Source organism: Mastigoproctus giganteus, chromosome 8, assembly GCF_048544385.1.
Source record: "Mastigoproctus giganteus isolate SK-2022 chromosome 8, ASM4854438v1, whole genome shotgun sequence".
In the NCBI taxonomy this organism is placed as follows: domain Eukaryota; kingdom Metazoa; phylum Arthropoda; class Arachnida; order Uropygi; family Thelyphonidae; genus Mastigoproctus; species Mastigoproctus giganteus.
In genome coordinates, this window is record NC_143582.1 from 99,018,436 (window position 1) to 99,032,923 (window position 14,488).

The window sequence follows — 14,488 nt, forward strand, 5'->3', positions numbered from 1 at the left end:
TATATGAGCAGAATTGCATTGTCTTTCACATTCAACCCTTACTCGCAACTTTTTTTCAATATTGACTTGTACTTGACGAGTAAATCTGCAGATCTCTTACCCTTAATGTCATTATTTGCAACCGGTACAACAATATCACCTTTTTTGCCCTTAAGAGATGATATCTGGTCTGCATCGCCATCAACCTTTGCCCCTGACAGACATACCCTGTTCCTGTTCCACCTATCCCTCTTCCATAGTATATTACCCGTCTCCTTGACAGTAGAGTCACTAACAGTAACTATTTCTTTCAGAGCCTTGGAGATTGCCTCTGTTTTGCCTGATGCAGAAGAGTGAGCTTCGTTGTTGAGCTGGGCAGCTGAGAGCTTGGTGGCCCCTCATATTAATTTCTACAAGGGCATTTACCATACACATCAAGAGGGCATCTATAAGAGGCCCTCTGATGGCCATCTTATAGACGCCAATCAGAATGCTGAATTCATGCCTAATTTTTGACACTAGGCGTCTAGCACAGACGAAGACATCCTCATTGGCTAGAGCTTGTCCTATTTTAGAAAGTTCAGCAAACATTTCACATTTTAATAATTTACGGAAGATCCTAATATAATAATTTTAAAATTTAAAACATTTCGCACACATTTTTGGAGATTGTGATTGCGTTGGAGAATCGCCCCCTTCGTTTCTCCTCCAAATCACAGCACCCTCGCTAGTCTGTGATCTTTCTTCGAAGCTCTAGTCTGGGTCATGATTTCCGTTTAAATATAGGTTAATTAACAATGGAATTTAATAATATTAATAAATATTTTTGATTAATTGATAATATCATACTAAGCTAACAGATTCCTAATACAGTGCTTCGCATTACTTTATCTAATTTTACGGTATACTTATGTTATCAATTCGAGATATATATGTTGCGCCATTTCTTATGGATTACAATATGGCGGCTATTTCAACAATATTGGCAACGACACCAGGAGTTGTAACTTTCAAAACTCATTATTTAAATTCAAAATAAGAAGCTAACGAACGCTTCTAAACTTATTTAATCTCTTTGTAAAACGCAATGTAGTATGTTAATTAACGAAAAATGCCGAAAATTTATCGAAATATTGATACAGCATCCAAAAATCCACCTGACTGTTCTCTTCCACGACTAGAGCGCCCCCTATTGCTCTTTGCCACAGGTGTGCCTTTTAGGCCGATGAACCTTGTTTAGGAGAGAGGCCATAGAGGTCGTAGGACCCGGCGCTCACCTATAACACCAACCTTTCTTTAAACTTTGCAGTTTTGTCGTCGGGTCATTGTTTGACCATTTTGACGCCAGTCCTTGTTCATTTTTAACTACAGCGGCTCTCGAACACCCAACTAGTTCAACCGTATAGGAAATCGAGGCACCTGCTCATCGAACACCCACAATCCATCTTTTATCACAGTCCGATAAATCACAGCTCTTCTAATCGAGAATGAGAAGCTAAAAGCTGTCAACGAAGAAATCAAGACAAGGTCTACAATACTGGAAAAGGCCTTAGACATCTGCGCTAAGATTCCGCAGGCTTCACCCGAGCGGGAACTGGGCCTAACCACAGAACCTGAATCATCTACAGTGCCCTCTTATGCCGGTGCTGTACTTAAGAACCTTCCAACCTCTAAACTGTGTGCCTCCATCCAAGGGCATCCACCACAGACCAGTCAACAAAACCCCCAGCATATAAGAAAGAGAACCCTGATAAAACAGCAGAATCTGGTCGTTATCAGACCCATTAACTCCAAAGAATCACATACAAGTGAACAAATCAAGACCAAAAGAATGACAGAGTTGAAAGATGATCTCAAAACTAAGAAAATAAAAGCAATAAGAAAAACTAGAAATACAGGCATAGTGATCGAAACGGAAACTAAAAAAGAAGCTAACAAAATTATGACCAATGCAAAAATAATAACAATGGGTCTAAAGGCAGAGGCGCCAAAAATGTTGGGGCCCTCTATCATCATTTTTGACCTCAGTGACAACCTGACCCCGCAGCAATTCACTGAGGAACTATACTGTAGGAACTTGCAGGAGTACTTCCCAGACTTAGAGGCAGATGCCTTAATCACACCTAAATACTCAAAAAAAAAAAAAAAGTCAAAGGAGGAGGAGGCAAAAACTGGATTGTTCAAATCAACCCAATCGCCTGGAAGGTCCTTATCAATCAAGCAAGGGTATAAACTGGGGCAGCCACCGCTTTCGCGAACATGTGGCTGTGCCTAAATGCTTCAGGTGTTGTAGGTTCGGCCACACCTCACACATTTGATTCAGACAGTGCCATTGTGCTGAAAAAGGCCACGAATTTAGCAGCTGTCCTAACAAAACCAAAGATCCTATTTGTGTGAACTGTAAAAGTTTCAAAATCGACTCAGCACATTCCATCAGAGACAGAATATGTCCAACATATATAAAAGCCAAGGGTCAGCACCAACAACGGATCGATTATGGGGAGACACCTTAAAAAATTTAACTTCGAAGAGGTAAAAATAATGCAAATTAACGCGCAGCGGGCCCGGACTGTGGTCGGCCAAATCAGGATTCGGGCAGAAGAGGACAACACGGATGTAATTATCCTGCAAGAGCCGTACACCCATAAGAACCAGGTCAGAGGTTATCCCTTGACCTACAAAGTCATCCAGGTGGAAGAGGAAACCCCCCTGGGCAGCAATAGCTGTAAGAAACCCTGACATCACAGCCACAAAGATAACACAACTTTGCACAGCCTGGGTATGTGCCCACATTATTACAGCGCTTGGAAACTTTTACGTCGTTGCCCTATACTGCCGTCCAGGAGAAGATATTATCAGGGCTATAAGATACCTTCAAAGTGTACTAAATACTCTTCCTGGAGGGAGAATTATGGTTGGGGCAGATGTAAACTGCAGGTCTCCCGCGTGGTACAGCACAACACCAGACCGTCGAGGAGCAACAAACGGCCAAAGACTGGAGAACTACCTGGGTAACTCCCCTTTCGGAATCCTCAATCAGCCAAACAACCTCTCCACTTTCAGCAGCACCGTTTGGGAAGCCACCATTGACATTTCTCTTGCTACAAGAAACACAGCCAGCTATATCTCCGACTGGAAGGTCCAAGATGATTGGACGACCTCGGACCACCGAGCCATTACATTCAGGATCACAAAAAAACTGTAATAGACAACCAATTTCCAGAGTAATGCAACATAGATATGCAATAGAAAAAACAAACTGGGACACGTTCAGGGGTGCCCTGCTGGAAATGGTGGGAAAACAGCAGCAGAAACTCAGGCAAACTCAAAATCCAAACCTTCTTCAAAAAGAGATTACCACCCTATTAACACAAGTCTGCAATGCCACAATTAAAAGGAAAAAAACCTTCTCCGGGAGCGGTGCCCTGGTGGAATGAGGAGCTTCCAAGGATGAGAAAGGAGGTACAAGCCAAACGAAAAGCGTTCCAAAGGGCGAGAAGATCTTGGCCTGATGTGGAGGTCGAAGAACTTAAACAAGTATATCGAACAGCAAGAAACGTGTATACGGAAAGAATAAAGAAATCAAAGCAGCAATCCTGGGAGCAACTTGTCTCTTACACTGGAAATTCTGACCCCTGGGGGGGGGGGGTGTACAAAATCACCACAAACAAACTCCCCAGGGGGGAGTGAACACCGCTACAGAAACCCCGCAGGGAAACCTAACCACCACCTGGAGGGACTCAGTCGCAAACATCCTAAACAACGTTTTTCCTCCAAACATTAATCCAACAACAACTGAGCAGCATGAGAGCTGCAGAGAAAATGAAACCTATTGGACTGGACAAGTTGAACCGCAGTTCACACAGGAAGAACCCCTAGCCGCAGCAGCTCTTATCAAAGGGAAAAAAATGTCCAGGGCCTGACTTGTTCGAGCCTGAGATTGTGAAGAAGGTTGTGGAGATTTCCCCGGAGCTATTGCTGCACCTATTCAAACTCTGCCTACACACTAGCACCTTCCATGATGACTGGAAAATTGCAAATATGAAACTTATCGTTAAAAATCCGACAAAACCACCACATCTACCAAGTCCGTACAGGCCCATAGCCCTATTGTCCGTATGCAGCAAGCTCCTAGAGCGTCTCCTCCATGTACGGATCCAAAGCCAATATGAGCAAGCAAACCTAATATCTCCAAACCAATATGGTTTCAGACCAGGGCGTTCCACGGTTGATGCTCTACAGGCACTGCTCACTGAGGCCCGCCAAGCAGACAGAAAATACTTCCTGATGATTACAATTGATTTCGCGGGAGCGTTCGACACCCTTTGGTGGCCGAGCATCCTCCGCAGACTCAGGAAAGCAAATGTACCGGACAATTTGTTCAATATCATGAAAAGCTACCCCTCAAATAGGGTAATCACAGTAAATGCACCTTATCAGAAACTCACAAGACGGATACACCGTGGCTGCCCCCAGGACTCGGTCCTGGGGCCGACCTTATGGAACATGGTGATGGACGAATTTCTATGCCTTGACCTCGGGGAGGTTCGTTCACAAGCCTTTGCTGATGACCTCATCCTGATGGTGACTGCAAATTCCAGGACCCAGCTTGAGACCTTGGCAAACCATGCACTCCAAATCCTCCAGGACTGGGCAAAAACACACTGCTTGACCATATCACCATCAAAAACAAACTCTCTGCTTCTTAAAGGAACTCTCTGTATTACAAGACCACCACAGATTAAAATTGGAAACAAGACCATAAAGTTGTCAGTGCAACTGAAATATCTTGGCATAGTACTAGATAGAAAACTCTCCTTCCAAGCTCATCTCAAATACATCAGAACCAAAGTGAGAAACTATACTGCCATGGTTGCTAGGATATCCCGTCGGGACTGGGGTCTCAGCAAGCGAACCCTCTCGTTGTATTACAAGGCTATCTTCATCCCTGTGATTACGTATGCAGCCGGAATTTGGTTTGGCAAGGCTACGACTGCAGTAAACAGACAAATCCTGGATTCCACTCAGCGCACGGTCCTGCTCTCCATCTCTCGTGCCTGCTGCACTGTGAGTACTCACGCCCTCCAGGTCCTGGTGGGGGCCCTCCCCCTCGACCTGGAGGTGGTGAGAAATGGAATGCTGTATCATCTGTCTAAGGGCGTGTCTAAGACCTGCTTGGGATTCGAGCTGTATCTTACCAACAACCAAAAATTTGAGAAGAGGAGACTTCAAGCACACATGCAGTGGGTGTGGCAGGACCGCTGGACAAATTCAACCAAGGGGGAAAGCACCAGGAGATTCATCCCAGATGTTAGCAGAATCTATCCAAAATCCCCATTATGGTTTTCTCCAGGCCTGTATGCCACGTATTTGCTTACTGGCCATGGTTCAATAAAGGCAAAACTAACAACCTTTGGCCTAGAAGAGGACCCAACATGCGCCTGTGGAGGAATTGAGGACTGGGATCACCTCATGCACGAGTGCCCCCTCTACGATGACCTCCGCTGCCAGCTTATCACAAAGCTGACTTATATACCAAAAAGCAAAGAAAACCACTTACTGGATACTAAGGAAGAGTATCAAGCTCTCACCAACTAAGCACAGCAGCTTTTCTTGAGGAGAAGACAAGTAATTGCAGCAACATGATAACCCTCTACTAAATGAACCCAGGTACCCTGATGGTACTGGAACCGGGCAGCTAAACTTGACCAGCATTACCATCATTGGTGTTAACTACTATACATTCTCCAAAATGTCACCCACCAAAGATAACTACCAAATAACTACTTTTGAATAGAGACAACCCACAAATGAAGACAATCTAAGAAAGACAAAAGGTTCTTATACTTCTGGACTTGTCTCTCATGGATGTGACCAATAAGACAATCTCCTAGATAAAGACTGACAACGCCACTGGCATGCCATTAGATGTCAACTTCTTTTCTTGGCCAACTAGCATTCCGAACCATGAACCCTAACTTGGTTCACTTTAATACCCCCTCCCCTGGTAGGGAGAGGGAGGGGACGGGTTTTTGTTTCCTCCCCCTCCCTGCTACCCCCTTTTTTTCTCCTGGTGGGGCCAGTCCCCACTGACCTTTCTTGGGTTGCCTTCCCTATCATCCCCATATTTCTGTCTGTCCCCCCTTCCTCAGTCTTTACCCCTACTCTAAATAAATATGCATTTTATTCTATTTTATTTTTTATTTTATTATAATTATTATTTTTATTTATTTTTATTTTTTTTAATTATTTTTTTAATTTTTTTTATTTTGGGTTTATTGATTTTTTTAATATATTTATTTATTTATTTATTTTTTATTTTATTTTATTTTTTTTTTTAAATTTATTTATTTATTTTTTATTTTTTTATTTTTTTTTCTTTTATTATTATTTTTTTTAGGCTCTTGCCACTGAAATCTTAGGAAATTAGGTGGGAGGGCCTGCCAAAGTAATTACTTCTAATGCGATCCCTCTATGCCTGACCTTCCCCCTCGGGGTTAAGTGTAGGCAACGGGGGGTCCCACTAGGGGCTCAACGGTAAAAGGTCAGAGGAACAACACAGCATGACACTACATAACATAAACATGTACTTTACACTTTTTAAAATCTCTGGCCTTCACAGTGTTCTGTGTTTCACAAACAGGGTACACAACACGGAGATGGGGGAAACCCCTTGGGCTGTTAGACAATGAACACTTTACACTTTACACTTTAGCCAATAAATCGTCTGCGCGGATAGTACAGTGGTATCGTCACCGTCCTCTCTTCACCTGGCGGAAAAGGCCCGGGTTAGAATCCCGTAGATGACGTGAGGAACTCTTTAATGGGCTTTTTTCACTCCTTGGCTGAGGTATTCGGTTTCAGCGTAGATGGCAAGGTTTTTCCCCAGAAACTGGAGATTTTAGTCCAGCAAAACAGGAAAATCGCTCATAGATCACACGCAATTAACAGTCATAAGACACACAGCACGGCAGAAGTATTTAATTATTCGGATGGACTAATTATAATAGATTGGTAGTCCGATAAATCCTTCCTTTTAACCTTTCAAAATTTCGGAATTTTACTACCTACTGAACCACTGACACCCTATATGTGCTACGTAGATCGACTAACTGCGCACTGTCGTACATGACGTTCAATGGGTGGCATTCAGTTTTCGTAAGGGTGGTCATAATTCAGTAAGCTACTCTTTAATCAAGTTACAAAGGATATTAAATAAGCGAAGGAAGATTACGAGAAATCTTTGGCAAAGGATTCTAAAAAAACAGCAAGGACTTCTTCTCTTATATAAACTCCAAAAGGAAGGGAATGAATCAGATTGGTCTACTTGAAATCGATGGTTCGACTCTTTATGATCCTGCGCAGATAGCTGAGAAACTAAATTAGTATTTGGCATCTACATTCACACATGAGCAGGAATTAAGGGAAGGAAATGCTGGAAGTTTATCAAACTCTAAACGGTGTGTTTAATGATTTTGTAAAAATTGAAAGCAAAGTGGAGGAACATTTCTGAAGTTAAACTTAAGCATGGCACGTAAGGTGGGTGGAATTTATCCATTTATATTAAAGGAGGCGGCAAAAGAACTAAGAAAACCCTCAGCCATAATTATGAGAGCACCCCTGGACTCAGCGGAAGCCCCCACCGACTGGAGATTCACAAAATTCACCAAAGGAGATCTAAGGGTGATATGAGTAATTACAGATCAGTAAGTTTAACTTCTCTTCCAGTTGTCTGCGTGGGTAGCACAGTGGTATCGTCACCGTCCTCCCCACCCCGTGTGGAAAAGGCCCGGGTTCGAATCCCGTCGATGACGCGAAGAACTTTAGTGGGCTTTTTTCATTCCGTGGCTGAGTTAGTCGGTCTCAGGCGTTGATAGCAAGGTTTTTTCCCTCAGAAACTGAAGTTTTTTCGTCGAGCAAAACAGACAAATCGACCAGAGAACACACGCAATTTACAGACACGAATACGGGTTAATGTAATCATTTACGGGAAACCCTAATATAGTAATTTTTTTTTCTCTTTCAGGTAAAAATAATGGAGTCACTGGTTAAAGATGCCTTGCAGGATCACCTAGACAAGACTACAGCAATAATTGAGACATAGCATGGGTTTGTTAAGGGAAAATCTTCTCTGACAAATTTGAATGGATACAATGATTGAGGTGTATAAAGCCTTGAAAGGTTTGAGCATGCTCAATGCTGATGGAATTCTTCCTTTTGCTCAGAATTTGAGAGGGCATAAATTCAAATTGAGGAAAGACAGATGTAGGATAGATGTGTGAAGTTTGCCTTTAGCCAGCGAGTGGCTGGTTGGTGGAACAGACTTAAATCCTTTGTTCTGGAAGTTGATAGCCTAAATAAATTTAAGGCTGAGCTGGACAAGCATCCATCTTATGGTTTGCCAACTGTTTTTAGTAATTGGTTATCCAGTTTTCTCTCTGATCGCTCACTGAGGGTGATGGTAGATGGCTCTGTGTCTTCTAACTGCTCCACTAATACCGGTGTCCCCCAAGGTTCAGTTCTTTCCCCTACTCTTTTCCTCTTGTATATCAATGACCTTCTTCCATTGACTGGAAATCCTATCCAATGTTTTGCCGATAATAGCACATTGCATTCAACTTTCCATTTTGAGAAACCTTGTCCTGCTCAATCAGCATCAACTTCTCGAAAATCTGCTACCAATTCCTTAAATGCGGATCTTCAGGTAATTCTCCAGCAGGCAAAGACAACTTAGTTGATTCCAACCCTTCTAAAACTCAGTCTTGTCTTATATCTCGCAAAAAGGATTCTTCTGCTCCTATGCTTATGTTTAGTGACACTCCGATTTCTAGGCAAAATGATATAACTCTTTTGGGGATTACCCTGACTTCTAATCTCTCTTGGCACAAGCACATTACAAATATTGCTTCCTCTGCATCTAAAAAACTTGGTTTTCTCTTTCGCTCTCGGCGTTACTTTTCTTCCAAACAGCTGCTCACTCTGTATAAATCGCAGATCCGCCCTGCCATGGAGTATTGTTCCCACATCTGGGGTGGTGCCCCCAAAGCCTCTCTCAGGCTTGTTGATTCCGTTCAGAAGAGGGCAGTTAGGTTGATTAATGATTCATCTCTAACAGACTCTCTCCACTCGCTTTCTCATAGACGCACTGTTTCTGCTGCATGCCTGTTCTACAGATACTTCCATGGGCACTGTTCTTCTGAATTGGCTTCTATAATTCCCTCTCTCTCTTTCAAAACAGTCCGACCACGTGCCGCCACCAGCCAACATCCATTTATTGTCCAACTTCAAACCCACAGAACCAACTTTTCATCTTCCTCATTTATTCATTCAACTGCAGTTTTCTGGAACAACCTTCCTTCATACGTATTTCCTGAAAATTACAATCTACAGAAGTTCAAGTCCAATGTCAATAAATATCTTCTTTCGTCTTCTCAACCTCCAACCCAAGCACAGTACTAAGTACTATAGGTTCTAATACCTTTCGTGTTTGGGGTTCACATAAAAAAAAAAAAAAAAGTTAATGTGATTCAGGCGAAGATGTTGTTTTAGGATTTGAGGCGCATCAGCTGTTGTTGTAATAGGGTTTTAGGAGCATAAGCGACTAAAACAGAGGGGTGAAATGGGAGCGTGTTTTTTTTTTTTTTTTTTTTTTTTTTGGCTGATGCCGCATAAGCTTGCTTTCTTGCATCATATGCCTCTACTGATGCTAATGATTTGGTTACAAAGGAACTAGATGCAAAAAGTAATTTTGGTATTATATACTTGGAATTCAGAAAATCTTTTCACACTCTTTGCATGGAAGATTACTGTACAAATTGGGGCAGTATGGTATTAAGGTTAAGTGGCTACAATGGATAAAAGGATGGCTGAGTGGGAGAAGACAGAGAGTGATAATCAATGGTCAAAGCTTCAGATATGAAGTTTGTTCTGGGCAATGCAAGCAGGCTGCCAGAGCAGGTCATGGCGTATTGCCAATGATACATCGGAATTGCAGGGGCTCACATTTGGTGAGTATGGACTTGGCACACCTAGGTTCCTGAGCTGGATATCATCATTCTTCTTTTTATTGGTGATTCTCTTCTACTTCTGACTCTCTCTCTCTCTCTCCCCCCGGGTAATTCAGAAATTTTTTTTTTTTTTTTTTTTTTTTTTAATGCTGTATAAGCCTCAGGCTTCCTTGCACCATATGGCTAGTAATAATAATTTTACTAACAGAGAAAGAATGTGATTTTCTCTTTGTTTAAGGCAATGGTCAGAGCACGCCTTGAGTACTGTGGACAGGTCTGGACGCCTCATTTTAGGAAGGATGTATAGTTGCTTTAGCGTGTATAGAGAAGGGCAACGTGATTGGTTAAGGGAAGAAGGGGTTGTCTTACGAAGAAAGACTTAAGTTCTGCAAATTGCAGCGGCTGGAGACTAGGCACCTGCGAGGTGATATGGTTGAGGAATACAAAGCATTGAAAGAGTTGTTTACTCTGAATTCTTATGGGATTCTTCCGCTTTCTCAGATTCCGAAAAAACAAGGGGGCATAAATTCAAATTGATGAAACATAGTTGTAGAATAGATTTGCGGAAATTTTCCTTTAGCCAGCGGGTGGTTAATTGCTGGAGAAAACATCCATCTGTTGTTGTGGAGGTTGTTAGCTGAAATTAATTTAAGGAGGAACTGGACAACTTTTAGAGGGAAAGTTGTATGAATAGTTTTTTTTTTTTTTTTTTGGCTGACACTATTATATAAGCTCATACGCTTGCTTTCTCGCATCACATTCCTCTATTACTGCTACTACTATTTCATTTAGTAAAATACGCAAATCGCCAGAAAATACAAATTTACACACAATATATATATATATATATATATATATATATATATATATATATATATATATATACACGGCGCAGCATGGCCTAAGGGAATGATGCATCTAAAATTCTACAATAAATGTGATAACAAAAAGAAGTTCGAAGAATGCTTCAACCTTTTGAATGTTTTAGAACGCGATGCAACTGGGTTTTTTTTTTTTTTTTTTTCGGAATTGACTTCGAAGCAGATGGCAGGTTACTAGGTTTTAGTTTTGACCATCTGTGTCGTGTTGTGGTTCATAGTTATTTTATGTCACCCTTTTTGTCTTACAAGCCATTTCTTATAATAAAATACGAAGGCATGTTAAATTATTTTAATTCTTTGACTCTACTAGAGAAAGTCACCAAGTAATGTTTCTTTTGAGGTTTCCCGTGAAGGAAAACCGAAGTACCTTCTGTCAGAAGTTCCATGTTTAGCGGAAATGAAAGGTAACAGGAAGACTAAATCGAAATGTAATTTAGTGAAACATTTATAACGGGGAAAAAAAACAAAACAAAAAAAAAAAAAAAAAATGGTAAGCTCCTCATATCAAGTATTTAACGCTAGTATAGGTTGAATTTATTGCCATGTGGATTATTTTATTATTTTCATCAATGGTTTCTGTAAGTTCTAAATTGTGGAACGTATATCAACAGAGGGTTGTATATTGAAACAGGGCTACATGCTTGTGACATACAGTTTGAGTAACGAAATGCTGTATATTAATTAATTTTAATGATAAGAAAAATTTTATTTTCTGATCAAGTAATGTAGAATCATGTGATCTCATAAATTATACTCCTGTTTCCCTACTTCTGATAATTATATATGCATTTAGCGAACTGACAGTCCGACGTAAGAAATGGTAACCAACGAAGGTGGAATATTTTATTCAGCATCGTACAGATGGTCTGCCAGTCTTACTGCTTTCCCACGTATTCAACAAAGTAGCATATTTAGAACTCTAAGGCATTTTCTTTCATTTCAAATGGCTGACACAAGTTCTTATAAAGTGGCCTGTCAGTTTATGGGTTTGCAAACATCTACAGATTTCTCGAACTCATACAGTAGAAAAACTATGAAGCATATGAAAGAATACAAAATTATACTATGAAGGATATGAAAAGAGATTTTACTGCAAGGTTTAACAAAGAAAGACAGTGCTGTGGTGGGAATATAAGTAGTTCACAAAAAGATCAATTTTGGATAAAAAAAGAAAGGACTAGATGATGATTGACATGGTAGGAACAATGTGCAGCAATGCTGCAATCACCCAAAACCACTGTGCAGAAACGGATCTTCTGAACTCGGAAGTCCACAAACCAAAATGCTAACACATAATATATGTATAATATAATGCATATTATACATAATATGAATAACACATAATATATACATGTTACGCATATGAAAACTGGTGTTCGTCAAGATCTAAATGGTAATGATGGCATGCAAAAAAAGAAGTGAAGCATTTGCAAAGTTGTTTAAAGTTTTACAAATGCTCCAGCAATGTGTTATTATTCACCTCTGAGTGTGCAGTCTATTGAAGTGCCTCTAACAGGAATGTTTAATGTTTATTTTTGGGGTAAAGAGAACCTATATTATTGCAAAGAATTAAGAGCATGATCAGCTTCATATGATAATCAGGGTTTAGTGACAATTTGATAGGGTACTAGTTCTTGGATGATTCTCTCAAACAAAATTAATATCTGGTCATGTTGAGGATTGGTTTGTTACAGAGCTCCCAAGGCTGAATCTTCTAGTTGATTGCTAGTTCCAGTAGGATGGGGCCCCTGCCTAATGTCAGAGAATATCAGGGAATGCTTGCATGACATGTTTGGGGATAGGTGGATTGGGAGAGGATCAGCACATTTGCAAGTGCCTATTCAGTGGCCTCTAAGACGTCCTAAACTTTTTGTGGGACATAATTAAAAACATTACATCCAAGAAAGGATGACAGATATAATAGATACCTGGTATAACCTCCATGCACAAGCACACTGAGTGACCACCCAGGTATGAACCAACGTAAGCAGGGGTCGAGGTGTGGCGCCCACACCACATGGAGAAGTGCCGCCCCTCTGTGTTACCAGGCAATACTAGGTGGTATATGACTCTCATCAACTGGTGCAATACCATCACTTTGCTTATTGGAGGCTTGAAATGGTGGAACCCATATTTAGTCTCCAGAGCTAAGTTCTGGTCAACCCTTCCACATCTCTTCCATCACGCATAATGACTGGTGACTTTTGAAGCTATAATGAACATCGTGGTAGATCCAATCTTCCTTACATTTCGAGGGTACAGCTCTAAAACGGTGTTTGCAGGGCGGCCACTAATTAGTACACTGGACCAAACCTATTGGTAACTCTTTAGGAGGCTTCTGGATCAGCTAGCGTATAATCTCGCTACCTCTACTCTGCCAGATAGTGACTGGAGGGAGTCTGAGTACTGTGAATGGGGGGGGTGCATTGCCGAGGCCACGTTATGTCAGAGATCTGGGTATATTCTTACCATGTGTACACCGTATCCAAAAATTTCATTACTTCATACAGCATGTGCCCCCTACTTTTTCTTACTATTGAATACACCAGGAATTGACCAACTAATAGAATAAGCTTAGCTAGGAAAAGATCTAAACCTCCCAAACACTTCCTAGTTCATTTCACAAATATACGTGGTCTCAATTCTAATCTCAATGTTCATTTCTGCTTGCAGTCTGCCAAACCTCATGTACTTCTTCTGACAGAACTGCAGTTAACGGTTGATTCAACTAATGCTTATCTCAGTTGCCCAAATTATTTGCTGCATGATTCCTTTCGCCTCAAAGGTGGTACTTGTGCATATGTCCGTTCCGATGTTCCCTGTCAGACTTGGTAATTTGGAATCTCCTCTTTTCGATCTTCTCTGGCTTAAAATTTCTCTACATCATTCTGTCAAAAAAAAACACCCAGAGGCTCACATCTGGTGAGTATGGGCTTGGCACACCCAGGGTCCCGAGCTGGATATCATCATCATCCTTTTTCTTGGTGATTCCCTTCTCTCTCTCTCTCTCTAGGTGTCTCCGTAGCCAGGTGGGCAGGAGCAGCAGTGCGTAGCACACGCTTCTTGATTACACTGGAGTTCGAGCCCGTGACCACCAAATACGGAAGATGCGGAAAGGTCAGGGAATGACCACCGCATAGCCACGGAGCAATATGGCCTTAGTTGCTAATGCTACTAAAAACCAAATAACAAACAAACTCCCTCTCTCTCTCTCGGGGTAATTCAGAAAATTTTTTTTTTTGGCTGTTGCAGCATAAGCCTTAGAATTCCTTGTACCATATGGCTAATAATAATAATAAATTCATTAGCATTAGTAGAGGCATTTGATGCAAGAAAGCAAGCTTATGCAGCATCAGCCAAAAAAAAAAAAAAAAAACCACTTCACTACTCTGTTCGTTCGAAATACCTGTCCAGCTGAGCCTTAAACTTATTTAGGCTATCATCTTTTAAGGGCACAAAAGGTGATATAGTTGTACACGTTGGCACTAATAATATTAAGAGTAGGAGACCGGCAGAATTACTTAACAAGTACAGGTCACTGTTGAACAAAAGCCGAGAATTAGGGTTGAATTTGAAAGTGTCTGCAATTCTGCCCAGACACGATAGGGGGGAGTATATGAT

At 41.2% G+C, this 14,488-nt stretch overlaps 1 protein-coding gene across 2 annotated transcripts in view; it reads left to right on the forward strand.

Moving 5' to 3' along the window:
• Nucleotides 1–11,053: 11,053 nt before the first annotated feature.
• LOC150081736 (phosphatidylinositol 3,4,5-trisphosphate 3-phosphatase and dual-specificity protein phosphatase PTEN-like) overlaps nucleotides 11,054–14,488 on the forward strand; it is a 523,999-nt gene continuing 520,564 nt past the window's right edge. For both annotated transcript variants that reach the window (XM_090378836.1, XM_090378837.1), the window contains exon 1: nucleotides 11,054–11,271. The gene's annotated coding sequence lies outside the window, so the exon portion shown is untranslated. The remainder of the gene's footprint in view (nucleotides 11,272–14,488) is intronic.